Genomic DNA, 6,610 nt, shown 5'->3' with positions numbered 1-6,610 from the left:
ACGCATTGCATTGGGCCTTCGCAATGTGTTTAGCCCTCATCGGCCACCATACACAAGAGTTTCACAACTTTATACAAAAAAAAAAAAAGAAAAGAAAAAACTGTCCACCACAAAGGACATTCCATAAAAATTTTAAAAACTGCATCTGAAAAAACTGTTGCATCATGATGTTTCCAATACAGACACTTATTTGATAAAAACAAAAAAAGCTTGTACTTTGCTGACATTTCCTGGGTCTTAGGAGGTTAAACATATTTCGGGACTCGTATAACTGGATTTACAATGGTACGTAGTGTCAGTTTAGAGATTCAGTATACCTGTGTATTGACATGCAGTTTGTGTTGTGTCTTTTTTGTACTGGGAGTAAGTTGTGTTACTAACTCCTTTGCCTACATCTGGGACATGGCGTCCTCATGATTTAAATATTGTTTAATCAAAATTTTTCATAGCATCTGCTTTTCAGACGGATCATTAAATGACAGCACTGTCAAAACTTTGTGACTCAGTTGTCATTGATTTTAAGTCGGACAAGTATCGGTGTAATATGTTTTTTTTTCTACTGCAGATATCGGCTCAACTTGGCAGAGAGTTTTGACATTTCCATTGTGTAAGAGCAGGGACTGTTGGACACCATTAATAATAATTATTATTATGATTATTATTATTATTTGGATCTGTAATTTTCCCGTTTGGGATAAATAAAATACATCTGTCTATCTAAAAAAAATCCTAATGTTATGAAAATAAAGCTAGAATCTCACAAGTAAAAGGTCATACAGTTACTGTTTTCCTTATCAGCTCAAACAAGTCGGGCCGTTTTCCTCCGACCTCTGGTGTTAACAAGGCATTTTCACTTTTTAACACTATTCTCTGTAAACCATAGATAATTGTGTCCAACTTTCTCTTTTTATACTGTAAGTCCAAAACATTGAGTTTTTTTTTCCCCATTCATTTTAATGAAAGCAGCAGATCTGTATCTATCTGTCCATCTATCTGTCCATCTATCTATCTATCTATCTCTCTCTCTCTATCTGATCCCACATTTGCCAAGGTGTCAAGCAAACTGAAGAGATGCTAAATGCAGATTTATCAGTCCAAAATCATTGCTGTGCCACTACGTATGTGTCATCATGTTGCAACGTGAATTGTAGAGCCAAGCTAGAAGGAAATCTCCACACACACACACACAAAAAAATGTTGGAGCAAATTTTCAAGTTAGCTCTATCTTAATAAATTGAAGTGTAAAATAATACATTCTCATGTGGAATAATCTTAAAATACTGTTTCCTTTTGGAACTTGTAACCTCCATTGTTTCCTTACTAGTTGCCAGTCAGTGTAAGTGTTGCACTATGAGCTGTTAGCATTAACATCACCAGGCTAATGTGTTTATGTATGATTGTGGTGTGTTTTCTTCAGCATCTTTCAGCGCTGAAGTGTTTGGATTTAGTCTACAATAACTTACAGAGTTTGTGTAAGTGCTATTTTGTTGCTGCTGGAGAAATGATGACATGAAATGAAGAATTAGCCTAAGAGAGTATAAATCAAACAAACAGCAACTATGACAAAAAAAAACAAAAAAAAAAAAACATCACACACACCCTCCAGAAAGCAGACTTTGGTTGTGACTTGCCCATTTTTGGTAAGAAGTGAGAACATTTTGGTTCAGATTGTGGATCGTGATTCTCTCTTAAAAGACTGCCATATGGTCTTTTGGTTCTATCCGCATCAACATACATTAAAAACAGGTACATACAGGTTCATCCCCCTGATCAGTGCTGATGAAGATGCTGAGTGCTAATGCTAATGCTAATGCTAGGTACTGTGTGTATATGTAACCGGTGGTGTTGGCCTTGGCGTTGTGTTTTTTTTAATGGACGAGACCCGCACGTATGACTTTGGAGGCAGTTTCCGCTTATTGTTTTTGTTTTTTTCGTTCCTGACAAAAGTGGCATTAACCAAAAACCTCCGGTCAGCGACCCCCGTAAAACATGCCCCTGCACAAACCAAATAATACGGAAATGTGTTCCAGCACATCATAAGCACTTCATACAGTTTAAACTAGCCAGTTCATATTTAAAAAAATCTAATTAGCAGAGGCTAAACCAAAAACTTCCATGAACTGTACAGTTGCTTACCTCTGCCACAAAGATCCGGAACAAAAGGGAAGAGGTAAAGGCGCCAAAACTCTGTTTATAGCAGGCAGTGTCACACTGTAAATTGCTCGTTGGGGAACAGGCTCAAATTAAAAGTTCCACATACTGACTAGGAGGCCCATAATGTCAGGTATGAACCAAAACAAATGACAATAAAATGAAGAGATTTTGTGTAATTATAACAAACAATACACAATATCTTCTACATACCCACATTGCTGCAAAATAATTGGCCCTGTTACATATACAGTAGCAGAAAAAATTATTAGACCATCAAAAGTCATTAAAAACAATAGTTCTGCAGTCCAGTCCTAACTCCTGTGTGTGTCATGTGATTAAAACAGACAGAAAAGAAAACATGGAATGAATAAAAGCACTGTTTTTGTCAGTACAATGCCATAGATATTGATGGAAGAACTGAAGTGATTTTGGTTATTACAAAAAACATGAAAAACAGCTAGATGTCAGCTTTTAAATTAAACTCTTTTGAGTTATTTTTTTGTTGTTATCATTATATTTGTCCAAACAAATGTACTTTTAGTTGTACCAGGCTTTAAAATGAACAAGAAATGGAAGAAAACAAGGGGTGGTCTAATAATTTTTTTCTGCGATTATATGTACTAGGATGGGTATAATGCATAGACTTTATCATTTCCCTACATTTTCCCTAAAGGCAGTGATGTAGTGGTCCCTGGACAAGTGGATAGATTCACAATTTTTGCCCTTTTTTTTTTTTTTTTTTTTTTTTTTTTTAAGTAGTCCAGAAAAACACCATTTTAGAAACCGTGACATGTAAAACTACTCTATTTAGTTTACCCAAATAAACATCAGTAGTATTTGTTCACTCTAATAAAATTATAATGACTTGATCAGGAGCAGTTTGTAGGTTTTACTGGACACACAAGCAGCTGCAGGAATGGAAATGGATTCAACAGGAGGCAAACACAGGATAATGTTAGCCTATCATAATGTTAGCCTTTCATAACGTTAGCCTTTCATAACGTTAGCCTTTCATAATGTTAGCCTTTCATAACGTTAGCCTACTCACATAGTTTAATTAATGGTGAGAAAATCTGTTCTCCTCTAAATGTGCAGTCATATGGCCAGTAGATTAACCCTTTAACCCCTGATTTGTCTGTGATGCTCATTCTGAATGTATGATTTATTTTAAATATTAATAAAAATTCCACTGTTTGCTCAACAAGAGGAACTTCAAAATGTACTGATAGAATAGACCTTGTTCTTTCTACTGAGCATGCTCAGTGCACCCCCTGCCACCTGTGGAATGGGAGGGGGGGCACAGAGCAATGAGTGAGACTGACTCGCTATAAAAAATAGTTTAGGTTTTTTTTTCCTTGACATTTTTTGTTTTTACTGTTTGCAGTGTTGTGGTGATTTTCCTTTATTTTTTACTGTGTGTAACTGCTTTTTGAAGTTCTACCAGGTGTCAAAAAGCAGCTGAACTGATTTAGAAAAAAAGAGCCCCAAATGGCCGAATTCAAATCCTTGTTGTTCAGTGTGTTCCAGTTCACAATTCACGTTAAACATCCAAAATCTCTTATTGATGTACATTCTGAGTGTCTTATTTAGTAAAAACCTGTCAAACTTTAGTTCTTTTTCTGTTATTCTGCCTCGTTTTGACCCTAAAACACACAGTAAATCAAAACCACTGAAAAAAAGGAACACAAGCACATACTCACAGCAGCTTTTATGACACTGAGTCAGATTCAAATTCGCAGCAGTACATTTATGGAATAATGTCTCAGGGGCTAAAGGGTTAAAACAGTGACTCATTCTGAAACACCCTTAAAACTGACCTCAGAATTATGTATTCCATGAAAGTAGGTTTTCTCAATATGTGTCACTCATTTCAAAGACGTTTATTCTGCTTTTCTTGTTGGTATTTTCAATAATCACGCATCTTTCAACAAGACGTGAAACACACTGGACTGCACCACTGTCTAAGGGGATAGTAAAGTGTGTTAACCTTTCACCTTTGACTTCTTATATTTATGCTGAACAGCCTGACCACTGATTTACATAGAGCAACTTTGTGCAACACTAGCTACTCTGTTCTCTGCACTGGCATTTAAATAACCAATCTGCAACCATGATTACTAGTGCCATGTTTTCTTCATGTGAACACCATCACCTTTGACGTGATACTTTCACATTCATACCATACCATACCATACCATACCATACCATGCCAAACCATACCATACCAACTTTATTTATAAAGTACTTTAAGAACTTTACAGTTGGTCAAAGTGTCGTACACGAATCATAAAACAAGGGAATAAATAAGTAAAAACAGTGATAATACAGGGGGCAAAGCAGGCTACAAACAACAAAATACAACCATCATAAAAACAAAGACAAGTTAAAATCTGGATCATACAGATTAGGGATGTAACAATATGAAAATTTCATATCACGGTTATTGTGACCAAAATTATCATGGTTATCATTATTATCACAGTATTGCTGAAACTGTACTCAAAATGTTCAAAAAGTACTAATACACACACTGAAATAATTTAACCAAGTTGTATTTAAAAAAAAAACAAAAAAAAAACCAAATAAAATAAAATAATAGTCCCAATGTCCCTTCTGTGTCAGAAACATTCAAATATTAACCCTTAGTGGTCTGAGCCTATTTTGTCCGTTTTTCAGTTCTTTTGATTTTGCCTTTATATACTATATAAACAAATGTTTACTATACCCATGTTTGGGATCTGTTTTTTCAGCACAACTTCATTTATATGATCTGTCTATTATTTTTTCACTTTAACCTGCTATAAAAACACAAAAGGACAGAAAACACACACACACAAAAAAAAATCTGATGTGAAAAATGTAAATAATTTCTTGCATAAATAACACATAGATGCTTAATGAACCTTTTCAAAGACTTTAAAAGTGAATATTGGTTCCAAATATTAGGTATATACATTAAAAATTGTAATGAATTAAAACTGTACTCAAATATTCGACATAGAAGCAGATCTTTACATAGGATTTTTTCCCCTAAAAGTGCAGTAATTAAACACAGTTATCATGAGAATTAGAATTTAAATGGTAATACTAACCGTCTGTGATTTTACCGCGGTTTATCGTTATACCGGTAATTGTTACATCCCTAGTACAGATTAGCTTGTGATCTATAGTCGTTGCTAGATGAGTAGCTTGTGTATGAGCAACATCTACTGACGTTTCAAGCAGGCTTTTTACTTCCCATTGAATAAACACATGACCATCAGCCAGTAAAACACAGACTCACGTAAACTTGACAGTGTCTGAATGTCACATATTAAACCTTTAAACTAGTCTTGCACTTATTTCCACACGAGTAGATGCTGAAAAAAATTACATTTGATTCGTGTCATCAGCAGTTGAAAAACAAACAAACAAACAAAATGTGAATTGGAGGTGATATAGTTTGCAGTCCCAGTTGTTATTGCCTATTTTTGGAATTGTGGGTAATGTAAAGTTATATAATTTTGCAATTTAATAAATACATTGTAGCCTATAATGTTATTGTGTTTTTATTCTTTTCTCAACATGTTCATTGATGTAAAATGGAAGCAAAGAACGATCATGAACAAGCAAAACACCTTCATTTTACAGTCATTTTAATATTTGTGGATATACAGTGGCTTAAGTATGATTTTATAAGGATTTGTTTATCTTCATTTTCAGGATAATAATATTAAAACTAGAGGTAATGAACATGATGTGCAGGTGATCCATTGTGTGCTTACACTGAACAAAAATATAAATGCAACACTTTTGTTTCGCTCCCATTTTTCAGGAGCTGAACTCAACAATCTAAAACTTTTTCTCTGTACACAAAAGGCCTATTTCTCTCAAATATTGTTCATAAATGTGTCTAAATCTGTGTTAGTGAGCACTTCTCCTTTGTCCTTTGCTGAGATAATCCCTCCTCCTCACAGCTGTGGCAGATCCAGATGCTGATTGGACAGCAGGATTATTTCACAGGTGGGCCTTAGGCTGGACACAATAAAAGGAAGGCCACTCTAAAATATGCACTTTTACTGTATTAGCTGGTCTAAGGGGGTCAGAAAACCAGTCAGTATTTGGTGTGACCCAAGGTTATTATCGTCAACAAAAACTAACGAAATGATGAAATTTAGAATTGAAAAAGACATTTTCATTAACTGAAATAAATAAAAACTATAATTAAAAGAAAAAAACAATAACTAACTGAAACTGTATTGTGTGTTTACAAAACTAACTAAAACATATAAAAATTATGGATAAAATTCCCTTCGTTTTCGTCTTTGTCAACATTGGATTAATACAAAAGTGATTTATTTTGCTCCAGCAATTTTAGCTAGCGGCACCACACGGTCCGTCACTTGTGGTTTCCAGTCGTCTTCTAGTCCCCACTCTACCTGGAAACATGGAGACCAAAGTTGGGAGAAAGCAGCAG

The sequence above is a fragment of the Sphaeramia orbicularis genome, chromosome 17 (genome assembly GCF_902148855.1).
Source record: "Sphaeramia orbicularis chromosome 17, fSphaOr1.1, whole genome shotgun sequence".
In the NCBI taxonomy this organism is placed as follows: Eukaryota; Metazoa; Chordata; class Actinopteri; order Kurtiformes; family Apogonidae; genus Sphaeramia; species Sphaeramia orbicularis.
The sequence above is the reverse complement of the archived record's forward strand: the minus strand, read 5'-3'. Positions refer to the sequence as shown.